The sequence below is a fragment of the Triticum aestivum genome, chromosome 6B (assembly GCF_018294505.1).
Source record: "Triticum aestivum cultivar Chinese Spring chromosome 6B, IWGSC CS RefSeq v2.1, whole genome shotgun sequence".
Taxonomy (NCBI): domain Eukaryota; kingdom Viridiplantae; phylum Streptophyta; class Magnoliopsida; order Poales; family Poaceae; genus Triticum; species Triticum aestivum.
This window is the reverse complement of record NC_057810.1, coordinates 65,416,498-65,443,792: the sequence shown is the minus strand read 5'-3', so window position 1 is coordinate 65,443,792 and position 27,295 is coordinate 65,416,498. Positions and strand designations below refer to the sequence as shown.

Sequence of the window (27,295 nt, the reverse complement as noted above, 5' to 3'; positions counted from 1 at the left end):
TGCCGTATCCTAAAAGGGTGTCGCACGAATAATGTCTTTAAAAATGAAAACTCATGTAAAAGAGTAAGCGTGCGAAAAGTTGGTTATTCTCGATGGATGTTAGAGATACGAGATATTCGCCTATTAATGAGGCAAGCCGAATTGTGGGCTTTATTACATGTTTGGAGCCCCTGGTATCATTTATGGGGATACATGTATGGCACCTAGATCAGGTTTATCCGAGCTGTTGTGAAAAATGGTGGAGTGGACTCGTCTAACCATGTCTGTGGTCTTGACGACCGATCATGCTTCTGGTAGGAGAGGCCGCTTAATGTCCGACTATCAGAGCCGTCGCATACTGTTCTGTCTTTCTGCCAACAGTTATGACGCCACATGGACCGGGCATCTTAAGTTTAAGGCAGGCGTAGCTCGGTATTGCGTTAAAGCAAGCAAAGGCCGTTCTTCCGAGTAATGCATGATAACCACTGCTGAAGGGAGCGATGTTGAAGAGTAGTTCCTCGCTTCTGAAGTTGTCGGGAGAACCAAATGTCACTTCCAATACGAGGGAGCCCCAACAGTGGGCCTCAACGCCTGGTATCACTCCATTGAAGGTGGCGCTATTTTGGCTTATTCTGGATGGGTCTATCCCCATCTTGCAGATGGTGTCTTGATATATCAGATTAAGACTACTGCCACTGCCCATTAGGACTCGAGTGAGATGGTATCCATGAATTATTGGGTCGAGCACCAAGGCAGTCGATCCTCCGTGCTGGATACTGGCCGGGTGGTCCCTGTGATCAAAAGTGATCGGGCAGGCCACCCAGGGGTTGAATTTGGGGGCGACGAACTCTGTGTGAGTTGCGTGTACCATGTTTACCGTTTTGACTTCTAGTGGGAATTTTTATTGGCCCCCGTGTTTCGCTGGCGAGGCTCATCCTCATCTTCGCTTGGTGTGTCCCTTCCCTTGTGTTCAGCGTTTAATTTGCCGGCCTGCTTGAAGACCAAACATTCTCTGTGGGTATGATTTGCAGGTTTCTCTGAAGTGCCATGGATTTGGCACAATTTGTCCAGGACTTTATTCAGTCCGGACGATCCCTCTTTACTACCCTTAAATGGCTTCTTTCCTTGACCGGGTCGAGGGCCCCTGAATCTGGTGTTGACCGCTGTGTTTCTCGGACTATCGTCATTCCGACGCTTATGCTTAGTGCGCCGTGGCTTCCCGTTGTCATCTCGAATTTCGGATGTGCCTGGGTCACTGGTGCCTCTACGGGCCAACCAACTGTCTTTGCCCGCACAGAAGCGGGTCATAAGGCTTGTTAGGGCTGCCATTGTCCTCGGCTTTTCCTGACCGAGGTGTCTGGCAAGCCACTCATCTCGGATACTATGTTTGAAGGCCGCTAAGGCCTCGGTATCCAGATAGTCGACAATTTGATTCTTCTTAGTGAGGAATCTTTTCCAAAGCTTACGGAATGACTCTCCGGGCTGCTATATTATGTGACTTAAATCATCTGCATCCAGAGGTCGGACATAGGTCCCTTAAAAGTTGGCCCTGAAAGCGTCCTCAAGTTCCTCCCAACTTCCAATTGAGTTTTCGGGGAGGCTTTTCAGCTAGTGCCGAGCTGGTCCTTTCAACTTGAGGGGAAGATATTTCATGGCGTGTAGGTCATCCCCACGAGCCATGTGTATGTGAAGGATAAAATCTTCAATCCAGACCCCAGGTCTGTCATTTCGTCATATGCCTCTATGTTCACGGGTTTGAATCCTTGTGGAAATTCATGATCCAACACCTCATCGGTGAAGCACAGAGGGTGCGCAACCCCTCTGTATCTGGCCGTGTCGCGGCGTGCTGTCGGCTATTGTTGCGTCCGTTGTTGATTCCGGACTGGTATTCGATCGGTATAATTGTTGTGGTGACCATAATCCCGCGTCGGATCATGTCCTCTGGATCCGTAGATGGACCTGGCCGCACCGGCCTTTTTGTCCAGGAGCTCACGTAAATCGTGAGCGGTATCAGTGGCTGCTCTATCGCGGCCATGCGGTGGTTGTCTGGCCTAGTGGCTGTATTGTTCTTTGGCAGAATGGGCATTGCGGCCTCGTCGTCAAATTCAGGTAGCAGCTTGCGCTTTGGGTAGCTCTTTGTGTGGCGATCGTTGCTATATTTTCCTTAGGTGTCTAGCACCTTTTCAATCTTCGGTTGAGCGTATCCTGTGCGGCTTTAAGCCTTTGCTTCTACTTCTTTAGGCTCCTCACCGTGGCCAGAAGCTTTCTGCGGAGGTTATCTTGCTTCAAACGTTTTTCCGGGATGATGAATGCATCGTCAACCGGACTATCCTCCCCTCGGTGGGTAGTTTGATGAGTTCGGCCCTCGGGATCGCTGTGATCGGGCATTTGTTCGGCGTGACTTGGCTCTTCTTTCTCTGTTGCTGGGTTTGAATTGTTGCCTTCGGAGTCAACCGGGGTGTCGTTTTTCCTTGCGCTGTTATCGCTATTTTTACTATGACTGGAGTTGGAGCGGCGCCTGCGCCGTCGTTTTTGTTTGCCAGGGGGTTTATCCTCCGTTGTGTCCTCGTCACTGTTATCTTCCTGAGGCGTGTCCACCATGTAGATTTCATATGATAAAGTGGCGGTCCAGTGCCCCGTGGGTGGTGGTTCCAGATCGTCCCCTGCGTCGACATCCATATCGCCGATGTCGTCGGAGTCGAAGTCAAGCATGTCTGTTAGGTCATCGACAGTGGCAATAAAGTGGGTGGTGGGTGGGAGGCGATTTTCTTTGTCATCTATGCCCCACTTAGGCCGGATATAGTTCGACCAAGAGTCTTTTGTCAGAGAGAGAGACTTTAATGAATTTAGCACATCGCCAAAGGGGGAGTGCTGGAAGATATCCGGGGCGGTGAATTCCATGATTGGAGCCCAAACAGATTCGATGGGCATGGGTGCACGCGGTCCGGAACCTACGACCGAAGACAAGTCTGGGGGTCCGGAGACACAGATTTCCTTGGAAGCGGAGTCTGTGTTTGGCTCCAACACCGATAGGTGTGCAGCCTCCGTGGCGGGGTCCATCCACCCATCCTTGGATGGCATGATCTGCTCTGGATCAAAGTCCGGTGCCATGGCAGGTGCGATATCCCGAATACTGTCCGATGGCAGATCAAAGTCATGCGCGTTGCGACCGTTCGGCGCTCCTGAAGTGGTCTCAAATCCTTCAAAGATCAAGTCTCCGCGGATGTCGGCAATGTAGCTTAGGTTCCTGAACCTGACCTGATGGCCAGGGGCGTAGCAGTCGATCTACTCTAGATGGCCAAGCAAGTTGGCCTGCAGTGCGAAGCCGCCGAACACGAAGATCTGTCCGAGGATAAAAGTCTCACCCTGTACGGCGTTGTTGAAGGTTGGAGAAGCCATTGAGCCTTACAGCGACGACACAGAGGAACTCTCAATGAAAGCACCAATGTCGGTGTCAAAACCGGCGGATCTCGGGTAGGGGGTCCCGAACTATGCGTCTAAGGCTAATGGTAACAGGAGACTGGGGACTCGATGTTTACCCAGGTTCGGGCCCTCTCGATGGAGGTAATACCCTACTTCCTACTTGATTGATCTTGATGATATGAGTATTACAAGAGTTGATCTACCACGAGATTGGAGAGGCTAAACCCTAGAAGCTAGCCTATGGTATGATTGTTGTGCTTGTCCTACGGACTAAACCCTCCGGTTTATATAGACACCGGAGGGGGCTAGGGTTACACAGAGTCGGTTACAGAGAAGGAGATCTACATCCAAATTGCCAAGCTTGCCTTCCACGCCAAGGAGAGTCCCATCCGGACACAGGACGAAGTCTTCAATCTTGTACTCCCTCCGTCCGGGAAAAGTTGTCCACGGTGTAGTTCATTGTGATTTTTGCAAAAGAGCCCTTATGATTTTAAATCTCCTGCTAATTACCCCTTTGCTTCTTCCTCCTCCGGACGCCCACGGCAGGAACAAGCCTAGTGCGCCGTCAGCAGCCACCGTAGAGCCCAGCGCACTGCCGCCCACCTGCGCCGCTGCTGCCAATCTGCGGCGCCCCTGCCCACCTGCACCGCCCGCACGAAGGCGAGCTGCGCCATCGCCCACACGGAGGCAACTGCCCCTCCACGGCGACCAACTGGACGCGCGCCTCCTCCACGGCTGACGGCACCTCCCTCGTCGCCCTGCTCGCGTCCCTAGCCGGTGCGGCCCGCGCCCTCATCCTCTGCCCACTTCCTCGCGCCCGCGGCCGTCAATGTGGGATTTGGGCAAGTCGCCGGCCGCCGCTTCCTTCTGCTGCCGCCGCGATTCCCTCCAGCCTCTGATGTTGCTGCTGTTGGGCGACGCCAACGCCCCCCGATCAAGTCCTCGCCGTCTGATGCTTCTGCTCCTCCTCGCCGTCTGATGCTGCTGCTCCTCCTCGCCGTCTGACTTCTCTGCCCCGTTTTTGCTATTGAAAAGGTGAATTTTTAGTAGAAATTGAAGTAGATATGTGAAGTGGAAATTTAATTGGGCAGTGCTACACCTTCACAATAGTGTGCAACATCCACATTCTCCTGAAAGGGAGAGGGAAGGTTGAAAAGTTCAGGTTCTGTTAACTGAACATGTTTAGGTTCAGGTTCTGTTAACCAAAAAAGTTCAGATTCAGAAACATTGTTGGACTACTAGGAAGTTTGTTGAACAGATCAATCTATACATGTAATTTCTACTTTTATGCCTCTGTTACTCCAGTCAAAATTTTCAGTCAAAATTTTCCTGTCAAAATTTTCAGTCAAGCACAACTGATCATGTAACTTGAGAAGATTACTCCAGATTTTGGAAATAATCAATTACTCCAGATTCTGTCAATTACTTGTGTCAATTAATAATGTCAATGAATAGTTACTCCAGTAGGTAGGACATGGGTATAGGCAAGTTATAAAATTGCAGTTGTGTCAATTACTTGAAGCAATACGTAGTTAAACTGAGATAGCTCACAGTATTTTTCTGCAACCTATGCCATGTCCTTGTCAGGTAGACTGCTCTTCTGTCCCTCCTTTGGAAATGAGCACAAGTCAGGTCTGTCAAACTAAGATTAGTTGAAAGCAACAGAAGAGCACTAACCAACCAAAGTTCCACTGGAATTAGGCCACTAGAGAGGAAATAAACAAGTGTGCATCATTTGTCCAATTGCAAACATGCCTAAAGTTTGCCATTGCAAAGTAATATTATTTGAATTTATTTGACTTATTTGGATTTAGACACCATTTGTCCAATTACAAACATGCCTAAAGTTTCCAATTGTCCAATTTCAGTCATTCATTTTAGTCCAATTTTGTCTTCTTATTTCTAGCACACTGACACAGAAGATTTTTGCACTGATTCACTTTTAGTCTAAAAAAGACATGGCACACTAGAGAAAAAAGAAGAAGAAAAAAGAAATCATGCCTTGCTGAAGAAAAAAGAAATCCCAAAGACACTCAACTATTTTAGACACTTTCAGTTAACTGTTTTGAATTGTCCAAGTGACAGTATTGTTTCAGAAATCCTAGGTGACTCCCAGGTGACTGTATATTGTCCCAGTGAGTACAGTTTCAGAAATCCCAGAAAGTTGCTGCACCCCTTTACTGAAAAGGGGCAAACCTGATCATGTACTCTGAATAAATGTTGCAATGTTGTCACAGTAATTACTTGATCAAAATAATTCTGTCCTTAACTGAATAAACTTGATTTAGTTAACTGAATAAACTTGATTTAAGTATATTCTTACAGAAAGTTTGCCTACTTTTGTGTACTAAGGCACTGAAAACATGAACCTCCTCCTACATTAAACTAACCACTCCATCTACTTAAGTGATTCTACACTAAACCAGAAGAAGTTGATGTTCAGTCAAGTTGATTTCAAACTTGACACATAACTAAAATTTGACATCAATGAAATTTAGACTATGAATGCCTGCCCATGACATCTGCATGGTTCTCTACACCACACACCATCAACACTGCTAGCTACTCCTACTCGATCGTCCCAGCTTTTGCCACAGGCAGCAAGAACCTAACACATTCTCCACCTAGCAGCTAGCTAGGATGGCCATGAATCCTCTCTCCCAGGAGCGCCCCAATGCATGGCCATGGGGGGGTGGCCATGTACACGAACCTGCACTATTGATTTGAACTCTTAACACTAATGAAAACCAAATTCAATGAACATACACTCCAGAAAATTCAGTAAACATGCACTCCAGAAAATTCAGTGACTGCAGAACATACACTCCAGAAAATTTTCAATGATCTTGTACTCAATTTTACGGTGAGCTTGCTAAAGAAGCTCCCAAGCTTCAAGGTAGACTAAATTTGACAGCTAATGTACTCAAAAGAGGCATTTTGGAGTATAAGAAGGGGAAAGCAGGAGGCAAGAAGAGGGGGGAGCCGCACCTTGGCAAGAGGGGGGCGAGGGGACTGGGTTGGACCATGGGCAGATGGAGGCGGGGGCGGGTGCCTTGGACCAGTCAGGGAGTTGCCGGCGCTTGCCGGACTCGGCGGCGTACGCGACCTCAATGGCCTAGAGCTCCGCCTCGGCCTCGGCGTCTCGACGACCCACACAGCAGTGTGCGCTTGGAGAATACTGGATTCATGGTCGACGGCGTCCAGCCAATGAGGAGGTGGTCAACGACGCTCAGGGGAAGCTCCGGTTCGCCGCCCTGGGGGGAGGGATGCCGTCGGATAGCAGATCGAAAAAATCAAGCCTTCCTCGCCATGATTCGCCATGGGGGACGATGAGAGGAATGAGGAGGGGGGAAGCAACGCGGCGGTGGGGTGAGGAGAGGGAGCTCCGGCGACGCGCGGGAGAGCCATGCGGGGGAGCAGAGGAGGTGAGCTCTGGCGCGGGGAGTTCCGGCGAGGGGGAGACGAGCAAGGGAGCTCTGGCTCTGGCATGGGGAGTGTGTTGTTTGTCGGAGGAAAGGGGAGGTGGTTTTCGCAAAATGACGCTGGAGACAACTTTTTCCGGACGGAGGGAGTATCTTCATAGTCCAACAGTTCGTCCAAAGTACATAGTCCGGCTGTCCGGATACCCCCTTATCCAGGAATCCCTCAGACGGTGACCAACCCTCCTCCTCCGCTACCTCCGGCTCTGGCAGGTACCAGAGGGTGAGCGAGGACCTCTTTGTCAATCTCTCTGGCGCGTCGAGCACCAGGGCTCCCGTTGAGGGGGAGGTGTTCGACGACGAGGTGCTTGCCGCTGCCAGGCTCGAGGTCGTCGACAGTCTAAGCATTGGTGGTGAGGACTCCCAGGAGGAGCGGCTGCTCCAGGCCATGGGCGCCAACTTCCAGAAGCTTCGGGCGCTCCACGGCGCTCGTTTGGACCAAGCCAAGTCTAGGACGGCGGTGGTGGAGAAAGCGGAGGCGGACTTCGGAGGGCACATCGTCGAGGCGCATGATTGGTTCCGCCAGGCTGAAGACAAGCTGAAGGCCACCCAGGGCGAGCTGGCCAAGTGCGATGTGGAGCTCACCATGAAGCTGGCTAACATCGAGAAGGCCCAAGAGACGACGAAGAACTTGGCCGCCGAAGCCAAAGCCGCCCGGACCCAGCGCGAAGCCGCACTGAACTCCCAGGAGGAGGATCTAGCTGCGCGCGAGGAGAAGCTTTCCACCACGCTTCGCGGCAAGGATGAAGAGGTGGGAAAGCTCGTTGTGCAGTAGACCCAAGAGCTAGAGCAGAGGCATCAAGAGGCACTCAATGCCCAGGCTCAGGTCTACGCCGGCAAGGTGAAGGAGCTGGAGGAGCAAGCCTGGAAGCTATCCAAGGAGAAGGACACGCTCAACGGCACCCTGGTGGAGGCGCAGGGTGTGGTCGTCAGCAAGGCCGGAGAACTCTCCGAAGCCAACGGCTCCATCAGAGACCTTAAGCTGAAGCTGGGGGATCTCGAGAAGATGCTGTCGGAGGCTAGAGCCTGAGAAGGGGTTCTAACCAGGGACCTGGCGACGGAGAAGCAGCCGCGGATGAACGAGACCGCCAACCTCAACGATCAAGTGGCGGGCGAGAAACATTGTCTCGAACGCCTTGCCCCGTTGCGAATTCGACCACCACTCAGCTGGGCACCATGGGGATGCCAAACATGAGGTACGCCCCGGAGACGAGCCTAAGCCCCAATGGCAATCTGACCCTGTATTTTGAAAAGGTCGTCGGTGCCCTGGAGCGGCTTCACTCCAACCGGGCGGCCTCTCTGGCCGAGGAGTCCCGGATGCCCTGCCGGGGGGCCATGACTAGGGTGCTTGCCAAGAGAGCGCATTGGCACCCCAACCTCGACTTTGAAGGTGTGCTGAAGAGCTTGCCGGAGGATGCTGACATCGCGGCGCTCAATGAGCGTATCAAGCCCATCCTCAGCCGCATCGACAAGATCAAGAGGTTGGAGGGCCAGCGCCGGGACTAGGCACCCTGTTCTTTATCACCGTTGTAGGTTCATGACCAAGATGATTCTATCTTTAGTTAGAACCGCGGCGGCAATTTGTGTAATATAACTCTGCAGTGCTCCTGAAATTATGCATGTTATTTTCCTGTTCGATTTTCCTTTGTATGTCCACCCCACGTCGACTGGGTAGGCTTGTCGGCGCGTAAACCCAGGGCGGCGTCTTGAGGACGGATCCTCATTAGCCTGCCAGGTGTGCTTGCTGCCGGGCGAAGCACCTTACCGCCCTTAGCGCGGCCACTCGATCTGTCGAGCTTGACTCGAGTCAGGGCCGAGGGCGTTGCTGATGGCGAAAGGCTACCCTACCGCTCTTGACGCGGCCGCTGGAACTGTTGAGCGGACTCGAAACAGAACAAGGGCGTTGCTGATCACAGGAGGGCCCCTCATGTACATGCTTTCCATACATAGGCCGAACCGTCGAGGATAATAACCTTATATCTAAGGAGAAAAATTTAAAGTTCAACATGACTTAGCTCTCTCGTCGCCGCCTCGGCATCCTTCGTGCTAATGGGTAGCACCGCTCTCTTGGCCGCCTTCTTCGAAGGAGTTGTGGCGATGATGAACTGCTAGGCCAACTGCTAGACCAGATTCTCACAATTGCGCCCCCTACCTGGCGCGCCAAAGATGTCGGTGGGAAACGACACCTATGGGATCACAAGAATCCCTACTACGGTTGCGGGGCGCGGGATCGTGAGAAGAGCCGGACTAATAAACAGCACAAGGGGGATTTACCCAGGTTCGGGCCACAAAGATGCGTAAAACCCTACAATCCTGCTTTGGTGGATGTATTAGTGTTCTTGAGCTCTCGAACTAGCTCTGGGTGATGCTGATACGTCCATTTTGCATCATGCTTTTATATCAATATTTATTGCATTATGGGCTGTTATCACACATTATATCTTAATACTTATGGCTATTCTCTCTTATTTTACAAGGTTTACCATGAAGAGGGGGAATGCTGGCAACTGGAATTCTGGCTGGAAAAGGGGCAAACGTTGGAAACCTATTCTGCACAACTCCAAAAGTCCAGAAACTCCACGAAACAACTTTTTGGATTTATTAAGAATTTATGAGCGAAAGAAATAGGCCAGGGGGCCCACACCCTGTCCAGGAGACAGGGGGGCGCCCCCCTTGTAGGGCACGGCCCCCTATCTCCTGGGCCCCCTGGTGGGCTTCCGGCGTCCATCTTCTGCTATATCATCACTCTTTCCCTGAAAAAAATCGTGGGCAAGCTTACGGGAAGAAACTCCGCCGCCACGAGGCGGAACCTTGGCGGAATCAATCTAGGGCTCTGGCGGAGCTGTTCTGCCGGGGACACTTCCCTCCGGGAGGGGGAAATCATCACCAACGATCCTCTCATTGGGAGGGGGTCAATCTCCATCCACATCTTCACCAGCACCATCTCCTCTCAAAACCCTAGTTCATCTCTTGTATCCAATCTTGTATCAAAACCACAAATTGGTACATGTGGGTTGATAGTAGTGTTGATTACTCCTTGTAGTTGATGCTAATTGGTTTACTTGGTGGAAGATCATATGTTCAGATCCTTTATGCATATTATTACTCCTCTGATTATGAACATGAATATGCTTTGTGAGTAGTTACGTTTGTTCCTGAGGACATGGGTGAAGTCTTGTTATTAGTAGTCATGTGAATTTGGTATTCGTTCGATATTTTGATGAGATGTATGTTGTCTTTCCTCTAGTGGTGTTATGTGAACGTCGACTACATGACACTTCACCATTATTTGGGCCTAGAGGAAGGCACAGGGAAGTAATAAGTAGATGATGGGTTGCTAGAATGACAGAAGCTTAAACCCTAGTTTATGCGTTGCTTCATTAGGGGTTGATATGGACCCATATGTTTAATGCTGTGGTTAGGTTTACCTTCATACTCCTTTTTGTAGTTGCGGATACTTGCAATAGGGGTTAATAATAAGTGGGATGCTTGTCCAAGTTAGGTAAGTACCCAAGTGCCGGTCCACCCACATATCAAATTATCAAAGTACCGAACGCGAACCTTACGAACGTGATGAAACTAGCTTGACGTTAATTCCCAATGTGTCCTTGGGAGCTCCTTTCGAATTATTAGAATTGTCCAGGCTTATCGTTTTCTACATAAAGGATTGGGCCACCTTGCTGCACTTTATTTACTTTATTTACTTTTTGCTCGTTACTATTTATCTTATCACAAAACTATCCATCACCTACTATTTCAGTGCTTGCAGAGAAAACCTTACTGAAAACCGCTTATCATTTCCTTCTGCTCCTCGTTGGGTTCGACACTCTTACTTATCGAAAGGACTACGATAGATACCCTACACTTGTGGCTCATCAAGACTCTTTTCTGGCACCATTGCCGGGGGAGTGTAGCGCTTTTGGTGAGTGGAACTTGGTAAGTTAACATTTATATAGTGTGCTGAAATTTTCTGTTACTTGTCACTATGGAAACTAATCCTTTGAAGGGCTTGTTTGGGGTATCTTCACCCCAACCAGAAGATCAAAGAGATTCTCCTCAACCTACTGAACCTTATGAAAATATTCACTTTGAGATTCCTTCGGGTATGATAGAAAAACTGCTAGCTAATCCTTTTGCAGGAGACGGAACATTGCATCCCGATTTACACCTTATCTTTGTGGATGAAGTTTGTGGATTATCTAAGCTTGCAGGTATCGCCGATGATGTTGTCAAAAGGAAGTTTTTCCCTTTATCTTTGAAGGGAGAGGCAATGACATGGTATAGGCTATGTGATGATACGAGATTTTGGAATTATAAGCGGTTGAAGTTGGAATTTCACCAGAAGTTCTATCCTATGCATCTTGTTCATTGTGATTGTAATTACATATATAATTTCTGGCCATGCAAAGGAGAAAGCATCGCTCAAGATTGGGGGAGTTTAAGTCAATGTTATATTCATGCCCCAATCATGAGCTCTCTCAGGAAATGATTATTCAGAATTTTTATGCTCGGCTTTCTCTTGATAATCGCAACCTGCTCGATACTTCTTGTGCTGGTTCCTATATGCTGAAGACTATTGATTTCAAATGGGTCTTATTGGAAAGAATTAAACGCAACTCTGAAGATTGGGGTTCCGACGATGGTAAGGAGTCAGGTATGACACCTAAGTTCGATTGTGTTAAATCTTTTATGGATATCGATGCTTTCCCTGGATTTAGCTCTAAGTATGGACTTGACTCTGAGATAGTAGCTACCTTTTGTGAAACTTTTGCTACTCATGTTGATCTCCCTAAAGAGAAGTGGTTTAAATATAACCCTCCTGTTGAAGTGAAAGTAGTTGCACCTATTACAGTCGAAGAAAAGACTATTACATATAGTGATCTTATTATTCCTACTGCTTATGTTGAAAAACCTCCTTTTCCTGTTAGGATAAAAGATCATGTTAAAGCTTCGACTGTTGTTCGTAAGAGTAATACTAGGACCTATACACCTCCTAGAAAATTAATGTTGAACCTGGTATTGCTATGATTAACGATCTCTTGGATGAGGACTTAGATGGGCATGTTATCTCTTTCTTGGGTGAAACTGCTAATATTGCTAGACCCGATACTAAGACACGTAGACCTGTTGTAGGCATGCCTGTTATTTCTGTTAAAATAGGAGATCATTGTTATCATGGCTTATGTGATATGGGTGCTAGTGCTAATGCGATACCTTATGATCTTTATAAAGAAATTATGCACGATATTGCACCCGTTGAATTAGAAGACATTTATGTTGCTATTAAGATTGCTAATAGGGACACCATTAAACCTATTGGGATTGTTAGAGATGATGAAGTCTTGTGTGGGAAGATTAAATACCCTGCTGATTTTCTTGTTCTTGGTTCCCCGCAAGATGATTTTTGTCCCATTATTTTTGGTAGACCCTTCTTGAATACTGCTAGTGCTAAGATTAAAGGGACAATTGCATTTTTACCCCTAGTTGGTTCCTACCCACGGGTTTTGCCCTTACTTTTCGAGCTTGCTCAGTTTTGCCCTTACTTTTTCCATCGTGGTCCCTCGAATGCCCTTTGACCATTTGACCAAAACTTTGAAAATTCATAACTAATTCATATGAACTCAGAAAAATGAAAATAAGATATCAAAATGTTCAGATAAACGTTACCTTTATATGCATATCATTTGCATTCAGGACGAAAGCACCCTTTAAACTGCCTGAGGTAATTAATGTTATTAACATTATTAAAAATAAAAAGGTATAAACAATATTTTTTTCATGAATAAAAATTACATGCAAATGTAGGTGATGTTTTCTGAAAATCCAGATATCTTATTTGCATTTTTCTGAGTTCGTATCATCTTGTTAAGAATGTTCTAACGACTTTGACCATTATTTGGAAACTTCATAACAAGTTGATACGAACTCAGAAAAATGCAAATAAGATATCATGATGTTCAGAAAACATCACCTACATTTGCATGTAATTTTTATTCATGAAAAAATATATTGTTTGTAACTTTTTATTTTTGATAATGTTAATAACATTAATTACCTCGGGTAGTTTAAAGGGTGCTTTTGTCCTGAATGCACATGATATGCACATAAAGGTAATGTTTATCTGAATGTTTTGCTATCTTATTTGCATTTTTCTGAGTTCATATGAATTAGTTATGAATTTTCAAAGTTTTGGTCAAACGGTCAAAGGGCATTCGAGGGACCTCGACGGAAAAAGTGAGGGCAAAACTGAGCAAGCTCGAAAAGTAAGGGCAAAACCCGTGGGTAGGAACCAACTAGGGGTAAAAATGCAATTGTCCCAAGATTAAAAGAATATTGTCACTGTTGGCATAGATGGTATGTCTCATGAGTTTAATTTCGCTAAATTTATTAGACAACCTCGTGAAAGGGAACCACCTAGTAAGGATGAAATTATTGGTCTTGCTTCCATTGCTGTTCCTCCAACTGATCCGTTAGAACAATATTTGTTAGACCATAAAAACGACATGTTTATGAAGGAAAGGGAAGAAATAGATGAAGTGTTCCTTAAACAAGAACCTATGCTAAAACATAACCTTCCCGTTGAAATTCTTGGGGATCCCCCTCCACCCAAGGGTGATCCCGTCTTCGAACTCAAACCCTTACCTGATAATCTCAAGTATGCTTACCTTGATGAAAAAGAAATATATCCTGTTATTATTAGTGCTAACCTTTCAGAGAAAGAAGAAGAAAGATTATTAAAAAATCTAAAGAAGCACTGAGCTGCTATTGGATATACTCTGGACGATCTTAAGGGCATTAGTCCCACATTATGTCAACACAAAATTTCAGTGGAGAAAGATGCCAAACCAGTTAGTGATCCTCAAAGACGATTAAATCCTAAAATGAAGGAAGTGGCAAGAAAGGAGATTCTAAAACTCCTTGAGGCAGGTATTATTTATCCCGTTGCTGATAGTGAATGGGTAAGCCCTGTCCATTGTATCCCTAAAAAGGGAGGTATTACCGTTGTTCCTAATGATAAAGATGAATTGATCCCGCAAAGAATTATTACATGCTATAGGATGGTAATTGATTTTCGTAAGTTAAATAAAGCTACTAAGAAAGATCATTACCCTTTACCTTTTATTGATAAAATGCTAGAAAGGCTATCCAAACACACAATTTTTTGCTTTCTAGATGGTTATTGTGGCTTCTCTCAAATACCTGTGTCCGCGAAGGATCAATCTAAAACTACTTTTACTTGCCCTTTTGGTACTTTTTCTTATAGACGTATGCCTTTTGGTTTATGTCACTACAACATGACCATACCTATAGCAACGCTTTTTTCCGTATCTAAAAGTCCATATATGCGTTGCTAGGGTCTTTACCAACGGATTGGGATGTGTAACCTTATCCGGCGTTGCTAGCGCATAATGCAACGCTTATACTACCATTGGTAAAAGGGACCGTTGCAAGAGTACAACGCATAAAACCGGTTTTTACAACACTTTTATACGTTGGTGTTAGTTCTGATTGCTAGGCAATAGAGAATTTCCAAGGCTTTAGGTGTTTGTGCATATATAATATAAACAATATTGTATAATGCCAGCAATTAAATTAATGCTCCACATAATAATGATAATTATGTGTATCAAGTGGGAAAAAATAAGAGAATATACTCACAAGAGGAAGAAATCATATATTAGATAAAACTGTTGGATTACAATAATGGATATTATAGGAGGAACATCATCCAAATGTGACGCATAATCTAATATTTTCTTGACAGCAAAATCTGAACTAAAATCATCCATCAACATCCCTACAACTTAAGTGAAACTAACTGAGGAACATCGTCCAACAGGAACGTCCCACAACTTAACTAAAATTGAAAGCATCCATCATCATGAACCAGAATATCATCATCATCGTTGCAGTATACTTGTTACGCACCCATATAATCATCCATATACCTTTTCAATCAGCAAAGAAAATAACAAAATGAATTGTTAACACATAATGCATTGACATGATGCAAGTAGTGATAAAGGCAGGATATTAGACACGTACAAAGGTTGAAGGCCATGCAATATATTTTTTCTGCATTACCAATAGTTTTGCAGTTTTTGCGACTCTGTACCAAATCTTCAGTTTTCGCAAGTGTTGTATTACACTGCCCAAAATGTACTTTAATTTGAGCACCATCAAGTTTAAATTTAGGATCATAACTTAGAACTGTAGCAAACTACGTCCCTGTTATGATTCTGAAAATATGCCGGCATGAGTGTTTACTAATCCAGACGCCACAATATATGACATAGCCTGCAGAACAACATGGCTCAATAACATTATATGAACAGTAGCCTAAGCGCTGTTGTGCATTCAAAGGCAATGTGAGTGACAGTACTACTTCTCTTCTCTTCTCCATTTAATTAGCAAACTGAACCAAAATAGTTTGTCATCGGAAACTGAACCAAAACATTTAGCTCTAGTTGGTTTCAGTCATCCAACAGGAAATAAACAAACCTACATGTGCTCACCATGCTTTGGAACAAACGTACAGCCCCAAATCCACTGAAACGAATTTACATGGTCATCACCAGCCTAGAGATCCATTGCTAATTTTGTACACCTACAGTCAAACAGTTTTGTGTCAACCGACATATTTATTTATTGCTAAATATATCTACTAAAGCCTACATCCCCAAGTCTTATAAATTTGCATCGACAACAGCATAGAACCTAGCGTGGCTCAATGGTCATGGACACAACGAGCAGTAGTACAGTAGGGAGAGGGAGAGTGTATACCTTCCATGGTGTCCCCCTACAACAAGTGGTGCGTGCAGCTGCAAAGCCAGGGGGAAAAGGTTACAGGTGTCTCATGCATCTCTAGAACAGCGCAACACAAGTAAAGCTTCATCAAGTTCCATTCCTACTTAATAAAAGGAGATAATCATATTTGTCCCGTTCTATGTGTCCTAGTTACTATCTTGGCAACTTTACATCTTACTCAATGAATTTATCCCTGAGTTAGTTAGACTAGTCATCAACCAGTGTGTATGCACGACAATTTTAGTTGGCCATGTATAACTAGAATATTCTTATGTAAGAAAAAATAAAACCATAAATTTTAAAAGAAGCATACTTTTAACTAATTGAAAAATATTACATGTGATGCTGTGTTGGCTTCCATGTTGCTGAAATAAATTTATTTTCATAAAGGCATTTATACAAACTATTTATCATTCCTATAAATAAACTTTCCAAATTATAATTTATATTTAAAAGTCTGGGATCCGGGGTTAGTAATATAGAGGATATTAGTCAATATTGTGATTTCCTTTAATTACATAGCAGGATTCTAAATCTTGTGTGCTCCTAATATTAGCTATCTATAGGAACCCCGAATGGATCCCATGCTTTAGTGAGTTCATGTAAAAAAAGGAAACCACACTTTCTAGTTAGAAACAAACTAAAGCTAATGTACAGGAATATCTGTCTTATATAAACCTTCATTAAGAAATGTTTTCTGAAATAAACACGTACATCACTCAAATTTTCTAGATAAGAAACACACCAATGATTATGTTGTGGTTGGCTGGAGGTAGCAGTGCAGTACTATTGTTTGGAACTTTGATTATGTAGTGCTGCTGGAGGCGACCAGAGCTGCAAACCACCCCAACTGGATGCTTTCACTCCCTACAACACAATCGAGTCAAGAGGAGAATCAATACATGCGTAAAAGACAGATTTTTTTCTTAATAAAACTACAGTGATAAAGTCAATTGTATAGTTCTTTCTTCTGTTATGAGCTTTAAGGATGGAGAATAGAAAACAAATCGCCACACTGCCATTTCCTTCACTCGACAGCCTCGCTGGCAAAGACGCCCGGGGCGCCTAATCTGCTTCAAACTGCCGTTGCTACACCTCCACTGCCACATGAACCATCGTAAGATTGATTTAGTAATTAGCCTAAAAGAATATATGTTGGCCATGGTCAAAACCTGAAACAGGAGAATACTAAAGATTGGAAAAGAAAATAATCAGGGCCTTGGAGATATATACTGTATTAATTAGACCCTAACCTGGTTTTTTAACTATACCTAGGTGTTTTCCATTCTAATTGCCTCAAACACACTGGTTACTGCGTAGATGGGCTACAGAATCCCTCACTACAATAATGTTACCATAGAAAGAATATGCAGCCAGTGGTTGATTTCTAGCCACTACTGCTTGCAAGGCAGCAACATAGTAGGTGTATTGCCATGGTTGGAGGCCATGCCGACCTTCCCAGCCTCAACACATTGGGACTCAGTCCAGTATGTGGTCGTCCTCTGCTTTGACACTTTAGCAGCAAAACAAAATCAAATTGACCTCAACCAGCAGGCGGTTGATCCCAAGCAGTAGAAAATCCTAACACCACCAGAACAAAAATTTCTCCTGATCTGCCACAAACCAGAGCAGAGGGAGGAATGGACCAACTCACCTGAAGCCGGAGGAGGAGGAAGCTCGTGGCTGCTTCATCCCGAGCCGCAGCAAGGTTGTCCACTGGACGTTCCTCCCCGCACGTCTACATGAGAAGTGAAGAGCGGAGGTTAGACAAGGGAGAGAGAGATGATGAAGCTAGGGGAGGGGATGCACTCAGCGGATGAGACGAGGACGACAACGACATGGCCACTGGCACCAGATCCGACGCCCGGAACCCTAGCCATGGGGGATGGGTCGTGGGTGGGCTGTGGTGGACTCAAGCGATGGATCTAGCTGGATGGGAGGGCTCCACGGATCGAAGGGACCTCGGCCTGTGCTTCACGGTGGCGGGATTCGCCGGACATTACCTGATGGAGCCGCCGCACGTAGAGCGGCGAGGAGCCGTGTGAAGAGATCATGATGGGACGCGAGAGGGACGGTTGGGTCGGGATTTGGCGGATCTGACAGCCTCCAGAGCTTTGAGGTGGGAGGTGGGGAGGGTCGGCGCAAGGGAGACGAGGCAATGGTGGCAGCGATTCGGGAGAGACGAGGGAGTCGTGGGCTCTGTTTCTCGCGCGTCTCCCTCTCCTTTCCTCGTAGGGTTATGTGCTTAAAATCTACAACGCATATGCTACAACTCATATATGTGTGTCTATTATGAATTTTACAACATATACTCAAGACGTTGTAGAATTTTCGTTGCTTTATCGGGGGTTTCCTTGTAGTGTGTAATGCACCTGCTACCTTTCAAAGATGCATGATGGCTATATTCTCTGATTTTTGTGAAAAGATTTGTGAGGTATTCATGGATGACTTCTCCGTCTATGGGTCCTCTTTTGATGATTGTTTGAGCAACCTTGATCGAGTTTTGCAGAGATGCGAAAACACTAGTCTCGTCCTTAATTGGGAAAAGTGTCACTTTATGGTTAATGAAGGCAATGTCTTGGGGCACAAGATCTCTGAGAGAGGTATTGAAGTTGATAAAGCTAAAGTTGATGCTATTGAAAAGATGCCATGTCCCAAGGACATAAAAGGTATAAGAAGTTTCCTTTGTCATGCCGGTTTTATAGGAGGTTCATTAAAGACTTTTCTAAAATCTCTAGGCCTCTGACTAATTTATTGCAAAAAGATATTCCTTTTTGTCTTTGATGATGATTGTGTAGAAGCATTTGAAACACTTAAGAAAGCTTTGATCACATCACCTATTGTTCAGCCACCTGATTGGAATTTACCTTTTGAAATTATGTGTGATGCTAGTGATTATGCTGTAGGTGCTGTTTTAGGGCAAAGAGCCGATATGAAATTGAATGTTATCCAATATGCTAGTAAGACTCTTGATTCTGCCCAGATAAATTATGCTACTACTGAAAAAGAGTTCTTAGCAGTTGTATTTGCATGTGATAAGTTTAGACCTTATATTGTTGATTCCAAAGTTACTATTCACACTGATAATGCTGCTATTAAATATCTTATGGAAAAGAAAGATGCTAAGCCTAGACTCATTAGATGGGTTCTTTTGCTCCAAGAATTTGACTTGCATATTATTGATAGAAAGGGAGCTGAGAACCCCATTGCAGACAACTTGTCTAGGTTAGAGAATGTTCTTGATGACCCACTTCCTATTAATGATAGTTTTCCTGATGAACAATTAGCGGTTGTCAATGCTTCTCGTATTGCTCCTTGGTATGCTGATTATGCTAATTACATTGTTGCTAAATATATACCACCGAGTTTCACATACCAGCAAAAGAAAAAGTTCTTTTATGATTTAAGACATTACTTCTGGGATGATCCACACCTTTATAAAGAAGGAGTAGATGGTATTATTAGACATTGTGTGCCTGAGCATGAATAGGAACAAATCATACTCAAGTGTCACTCTGAATCTTATGGTGGACACCACACTGGAGATAGAACTGCACACAAGGTACTACAATCTGGTTTTTATTGGCCTACTCTCTTCAAATATGCTCGCAAGTTTGTCTTATCTTGTGATGGATGTCAAAGAATAGGTAACATTAGTAGACGTCAAGAAATGCCTATGAATTATTCTCTTGTTATTGAACCGTTTGATGTTTGGGGCTTTGATTATATGGGACCTTTTCCTGCCTCTAATGGTTATACACATATTTTAGTTGCTGTTGATTACGTTACTAAGTGGGTAGAAGCTATTCCAACTAGTAGTGCTGATCATAACACTTCTATTAAAATGCTTAAAGAAGTTATTTTTCCGAGGTTTGGAGTCCCTAGATATCTTATGACCTATGGTGGTTCACACTTTATTCATGGTGCTTTTCGTAAGATGCTTGCTAAGTATGATGTCAATCATAGAATCGCATCTCCTTATCACCCGCAGTCTAGTGGTCAAGTAGAGTTGAGAAATAGAGAGCTCAAATTAATTTTGCAAAAGACTGTGAATAGATCTAGAAAGAATTGGTCCAAAAAACTTGATGATGCCTTATGGGCCTATAGAACTGCATACAAAAATCCTATGGGTATGTCTCCATATAAGATGGTTTATGGAAAAGCATGTCATTTACCTCTTGAACTTGAACATAAAGCATATTGGGCTATTAAAGAGCTCAATTATGACTTAAAACTTGCCGGTGAGAAGAGGTTGTTTGATATTAGCTAACTTGATGAATGGAGAACCCAAGCATATAAGAATGCCAAGCTTTTCAAAGAAAAAGTCAAACGTTGGCATGATAAGAGGATACAAAAGCGTGAGTTTAACGTAGGAGATTATATGTTATTATTCAACTCTCGTTTAAGATTTTTTGCAGGAAAACTTCTCTCAAAATGGGAAGGTCCCTACGTTATCGAGGAGGTCTATCATTCTGGTGCTATAAAAATCAACAACTTCGAAGGCACAAATCCGAGGGTGGTAAATGGTCAAAGAATTAAACATTATATTTTAGGTAATCCTATCAATGTTGAAACTAATATTATTGAAACCATAACCCCTGAGGAATACATAAGAGACACTTTCCAGAATGTTCCAGACCCCGAAAAGGCATAGGTACGTGGTACGGTAAGTAAACTGACTCCAAAACAACTCTAATGGCAATTTTTATCAGTTTTGGATTATTTAAGAATTTTAGGAAGAAAGAAGTAGTCCGAAAGGGACACGAGGCTCCCATGAGAGAGGAGGCCGCGCCCCCCGTAGGGCACGCCCCCTGTCTCGTGGGCACCTCGTGTGCCTCCGAGACTCCATTTTCTTGTATGTTACGTATTTTGGTCGGTAAAAATTCATTATATATACTCCCGAAGGTTTTGACCACTGTATCACGCAAATATCCTCTATTTTCATTTCGAGCTGTTTCTGTTTCAGATCTAGAGCATCATGTCATCTCCAAGCACTCCCAAGGACAAGTTTTTCGAGAGGGTTATCAACACCTATCTCGCGGAGGTGCTGCATCACCCTCAAACCATTGAGATGCGTGAGGGGGTGCTGCACATCCGCGATGTGGAGGGACCAAGGCGTACTGGGAGCATGGAGACAAAGCTCGAAGCCATGGAGCAAGAAGTTTTCAAGTGTCAAGGGATGGTGGAGCGTGGACTCAATGCCAACCAGATGATGATCACGGAGTTCACCAACAACCACAAGCTGGATGCCAAAGTCATCGGGGAGACCATCTTAAAGCTTCAAGAGAAAATCGAGCACCTCCAAGCCCAGATTTATGACCTGCAAAACTAGAACTGTGAGCATGAATATAGATTCAAGCGAATGAGTATGGCTGCAGATTTAAGGATCCCGGAGACTCGATCATCCTTTTATGATGGAGAGCCTATGCCTTGGAAGACGGACGACAAGCTTACATCATCAACAATTCCCACTTCACCACCTCCGAAGAAATAATCACATGGGTATGGGAACTCCCCTTGGCAACTGCCAAGCTTGGGGGAGGTGCCCCGGTATCGTATCACCATCACACTCCTATCTTTACCGCTTTATTTAAGTTCGATCCTTTTAGTAGTATCTTGATCTAGTAGATTGAAGTTTGGATATCAAGTAGTTTTGAGTCTTGCATTGTGATCTCTTTATGTAAGCGAGTCCGTGTGCTATCTATAATAAAGATTAGTGTTGAGTCAAGGGCTTTGCTATGTTGCTATGATCTTGTGAAAGTAGAAAGAACAAAAAGAGTTCATATTGATCTTACGGATCGTGATAACTTCACACATAGAAAGTATGAGGCATAAAAATTGTTGAGAGTTGATGAACTAGCCTTGGTCATCGTTGCAATTAATAGGAAGTGATAAGGAAAGAGGGGTTCACATATAAATATATTATCTTGGACATCTTTTATGATTGTGAAGCACTCATTAAGTATGACATGCTAAAAGAGTTGATGTTGGACAAGGAAGACAACGTAATGGTTTATGTTTTCTGACATCTCAGTTAAAGTATATTGTCATTGACCTTCCAAACATGTGGAGCTTTCCTTTCACCCTCTTGCTAGCCAAATTCCTTGCACCAAGTAGAGATACTACTTGTGCTTCCAAATATCCTCAAACCCAGTTTTGCCATGAGAGTCCACCATACCTACCTATGGATTGAGTAAGATCCTTCAAGTAAGTTGTCATCGGTGCAAGCAATAAAAAATTGCTCTCTAAATATGTATGACTTATTAGTGCAGAGAAAATAAGCTTTGTACGAACTTGTTGTGGAAGTAATAAAAGCGATGGATTGCATAATAAAGGTCCACATACAAGGGGCAATATAAAGTGACGTTCTTTTGCATTAAGATTTCGTGCATCAACCCTAAACGCGCATGACAACCTCTGCTACCCTCTGCGAAGGGCCTATCTTTTACTTTATGTTTTTACTTTATGCTTGAGTCAAGGTGATCCTCACCTTTCCCATTTTCATTTTATCCTTTGGCAAGCTCCTTGTGTTTGAAAGATCATGATACATATATCCAATTGGATGTAAGTTGGCATAGGCTATTATTGTTGACATCACCTAAAGGTGAATACGTCGGGAGGCAACACAATAAGCCCCTATCTTTCTTAGTGTCCGGCTGAAACTCTATAACCACACATATTGCGTGAGTGTTAGCAATTATGGGAGACTACGAGATAGTTGAGTATGTGAGCTTGTCGAAAAGCTTTATTATTGACTCTTTCTGATGTTACGATAAATTGCAATTGCTTCAATGACCGAGATTATAGTTTGTTAGTTCCCAATGAAGTTTATGAACCATACTTGACATTGTGAATTGCTAATTACTTGAGCATAGGAAATCATATGACAAAATCTATATATGTTGCTGTTATTAGAATGATCATGATGCCCTCATGTCCGTATTTTATTTTTATCGACACCTCTATCTCTAAGCATGCGTATATATTTTTCGATTTCGGCTTCCGCTTGAGGACAAGCAAGGTCTAAGCTTGGGGGAGTTGATACATCCATTTTGCATCATGCTTTCATATCAATATTTATTGCATTATGGGCTGTTATTACACATTATATCTCAATACTTATGGCTATTCTCTCTTATTTTACAAGGTTTACCATGAAGAGGGGGAATGCCGACATCTGGAATTCTGGCTGGAAGAGGAGCAAACGTTGGAAACCTATTCTGCACAACTCCAAAAGTCCTAAAACTCCACGAAACAACTTTTTGGATGTATTAAGAATTTATGAGCGAAAGAAATAGGCCAGGGGCCCCACACCCTGTCCAGGAGACAGGGGGGCGCCCCCCCTGTAGGGCACGACCCCCTATCTCCTGGGCCCCCTGGTGGGCCTCCGTTGTCCATCTTCTGCTATATCATCACTCTTTCCCTGGAAAAAATCGTGGGCAAGATTACGGGACAAAACTCCGCCGCCACGAGGCGGAACCTTGGCAGAATCAATCTAGGGCTCTGGCGGAGCTGTTTTGCCGGGGACACTTCCCTCCGGGAGGGGTAAATAATCACCAACGTCATCACCAACGATCCTCTCATTGGGAGGGAGTCAATCTCCAGCAACATCTTCACCAGCACCATCTCCTCTAAAAACCCTAGTTCATCTCTTGTATCCAATCTTGTATCAAAACCACAAACTGGTACTTGTGGGTTGCTAGTAGTGTTGATTACACCTTGTAGTTGATGCTAATTTGTTTACTTGGTGGAAGATCATATGTTCAGATCCTTTATGCATATTATTACTCCTCTGATTATGAACATGAATATGCTTTGTGAGTAGTTACGTTTGTTCCTGAGGACATGGGTGAAGTCTTGCTATTAGTAGTCATGTGAATTTGGTATTCGTTTGATATTTTGATGAGATGTATGTTGTCTTTCCTCTAGTGGTGTTATGTGAACGTCGACTACATGACACTTCACCATTATTTGGGCCTAGAGGAAGGCATAGGGAAGTAATAAGTAGATGATGGGTTGCTAGAGTGACAGAAGCTTAAACCCTAGTTTATGCGTTGCTTCGTTAGGGGTTGATATGGACCCATATGTTTAATGTTGTGGTTAGGTTTACCTTCATACTCCTTTTTGTAGTTGCGGATGCTTGCAATAGGGGTTAATCATAAGTGGGATGCTTGTCCAAGTTAGGGCAGTACCCAAGTGCCGGTCCACCCACATATCAAATTATCAAAGTACCGAATGCGAATCTTACGAATGTGATGAAACTAGCTTGACGATAATTCCCAATGTGTCCTCGGGAGCTCCTTTCTCATTATTAGAATTGTCCAGGCTTATCCTTTGCTACATAAAGGTTTGGGCCACCTTGCTGCACTTTATTTACTTTATTTACTTTTTGCTCGTTACTATTTATCTTACACAAAACTATCTATCACCTACTATTTCAGTGCTTGCAGAGAAAACCTTACTGAAAACCGCTTATCATTTCATTCTGCTCCTCGTTGGGTTCGAAACTCTTACTTATCGAAAGGACTATGATAGATCCCCTACACTTGTGGGTCATCACTGCCAGGTTCGAAAAAGCCGAATCCTTTTCTAGTGCGCCACGGGCCTCCTTTTATAGGCGAAAGGGGCTGCCATTGTGGCACACAGGAGGTGGAAAGTTCTACAGTGTTGCGAGCTTATTGCTGGTATTACAGGACAAGGCACATTTAATGCGAGGCTTAGGTGTCCCTTCACTTGATCGGGGACGGGGGCGAGGCCCGTCCCATCCATCGCCGCTCCTGCTCGCTTCGACACATGCCCTGGCCAGCGATGCATGCGGTGCCATGTAGGCAGGCAAGCAGCTGAGGTGGTGCGGTGGTGGAGCCTCCACAAAGGGCTGCATGCTGCCACGCAGGTGCCTGCCCAGCTGGTTGGGTCGGCAGCTGCATGCGATCGGTGGTGGGGGCTTGGCTGATGTGGGCTTGGCGGTGGCCCTGCTGGCGCCCTCGGCGAGGGCCTTGCCGGGTGGCCTGGCAAGGGTCTTGCTGTGGCGCGCTGTTTGCCCCCGGCAAGGACCTTGCCGGGGGTCTTGTGGGCTTCCTCAGAAAAAACCCTGCCGAGGATCGTTACCTTCCAATCCTCATCTGATCTTGGATATTCTTTGTCTTCACAAGGATCTGCATGCCACCACGGATGTGCCTCCCGAGCCCTGTCCCAGTGCGTTTGTTTAGCGTTGGTGTGCTCGAAGGTGGCTCGCTCTGTTAGTGTGGGCGAGTTGCCCCGACAAGGGTCTTGCCGGGGCCGCTGAGGCTGCCCCGGGAAGGCCATGCCGGGGAAACTTGCTTCGTCCATCCGATCTCTGTGGCCTTGGTCCTTGTGATTGCTTTGTTTGTCTTGTGCCTTCGGCTTTTCTCCGGATTCCCTCTCTCGTCCTGTTTATGCATGGCCGTGGCGGGTGGCTCTGACTGCCCGTGCACAAGTAAATGGGTCAAAAGTAGAGCCCCTACTGTTGTACACCGACACCAACAACTTCTTCATCATACCGTTAGGTGGTAGGATATTTTTGGAACAGTTGGCGCGCGGCTCAGCAACGGTCGGATATTTGAGGTTCGAATTCCTCAGGCCTATCATGTTCCTCACTGTGTAGGCAATTCACACTGGTGAATTCCTAACTCCTGAGTCAGAATATATAACTCAGAGACCAGAAGATCTCGTCTCTGTCACTGAAGAAATTGACTGAACTGATATGAGATTTCCAATGGCTTCACTCGAAGGATTAGGTAGGTGTAGGATTTTGAGATGAGCATCACATGGAAATCAGTTTCCTTAATATTACCTCAACCCCCTTTAATAGTACGGTGTTTCCTATGAATCAAGAAGGAGAAAAAGAAACTACGAAAACAAAAGTCTTCACGCTTCATAATCCTCGCATGAATATCCAAGTCTTCAAGGTCACACCAATTTCTTCACTTTCAAAGTCTTCAGGAAAACCAAAGTCTTCAGCCGAAGACATTCAATTTTAGGGGTCGACTTTCAGTGTAAATATCAAACTCCTCATCGACTTATAGAGCATGTGTACACTCACAAACATATTAGTCCCTTAACCTATAAGTCTTCAATACACCAAAATCATTAAGGGGCACTAGATTCACTTACAATACCTTCTATCTAAGATCTGAGGGCAAAGTGTTTGTCACTAAGAACAGGTCCTTTCTCAAGAAAGAGTTTCTCTCAAAAGAATCGAGTGGGAGGAAGATAGAACTTGATGAGGTTGTTGAACCTTTACTTCAACCAGAGAGTAGCGCAGTACAGAAAGATGTTTCTGTGGCACCTACATTAGTTGAAGAGAAAGCTAATGATGATGATCATGAAGCTTCAGATCAAGTTACTATCGAACCTCGTAGGTCGATGATGTCTGCTAGAACTATGTCGGTATTTCCCCCAAGAGGAAGGGATGATGCAGTATAGGGACGGTAGGTATTTCCCTCAGTGATGAGACCAAGGTTATCGCACCAGTAGGAGAACCTCCTCACACCATGTAAACAACACCTGCACACAAATAAGAAATACTCGCAACCCATAGTGTTAAAGGGGTTGTCAATCCCTTCCGGGTACGGTGCCTCAAGATAGGCAAATAACGTGAGGTAAAAAGTGGTAGATAGGATAAATAAATCGCAGAACAAATAAATTGAAGCAAGGTTTTTTGTATTTTTGGTTTAATAGATCTGAAAATAAATGCAAGAGAAAATAGATCACAAAGGCAAATATGATGAAAAGAGACCCGGGGGCCGTAGGTTTCACTAGTGGCTTCTCTCGAGAGAAATAGCAAACAGTGGGAAAACAATTATTGTTGAGCAATTGATATAACTTCAAATAATCATGACGATATCCAGGCAATGATCATTATATAGGCATCACATCTGAGATTAGTAGACCGACTCCTGCCTGCATCTACTACTATTACTCCACACATTGACCACTATCCGGCATGCATCTAGTGTATTAAGTTCATGAGAAAACAGAGTAATGCAATAAGAACGATGACATGATGCATACGAGATCCGTTTATCTATTGTCACAGATATAGATTTCATCTTGTTATCCTTAGTAGCAACGATACATACGTGTCGGTTCCCCTTGGTCACTGGGATCAAACACTGTAAGATCGAACCCACTACAAAGCACCTCTTCCCATTGCAAGATAAATAGATCAAGTTGGCCAAACAAAACCCAAATACCATAGAAGAAATACGAGGCTATAAGCAATCATGCATATAAGAGATCTAAGAAGACTCAAATAACTTTCATGGATAAAAACATAGATCTGATGATAAACTCAAAGTTCATCGGATCCCAACAAACACACCGCCAAAAGACTTACATCATATGGATCTCCAAGAGACCATTGTATTGATAATCAAAAGAGAGAGAGAGAGAGAGAGAGAGAGAGAGAGAGAGAGAGAGAGAGAGAGAGAGGACACCATCTAGCTACTAACTACAGACCCATAGGTCTACAAAGAACTACTCACACATCATAGGAGAGTCACCAATGTTGCTGACCCCAGGCTCAGCTTGCCTCCGCTGCTGCTGACCCGACCCTTCAAGAGCTTGAGGCGGCCGGCATCAAT

General features: G+C 44.6%; 1 long non-coding RNA gene across 1 annotated transcript; it reads right to left on the bottom strand.

The window, feature by feature from the left end:
- Positions 1-14,848: 14,848 nt before the first annotated feature.
- Positions 14,849-17,432, bottom strand: LOC123133497 (uncharacterized). The gene is made up of 5 exons (XR_006465273.1): positions 17,344-17,432; positions 16,435-16,556; positions 15,666-15,703; positions 15,398-15,489; positions 14,849-15,179 (listed from the first exon to the last, which is right to left on the bottom strand). It is a non-coding gene; the product is annotated as an uncharacterized lncRNA (long non-coding RNA).
- Between the last annotated feature and the right edge of the window lie 9,863 nt (positions 17,433-27,295).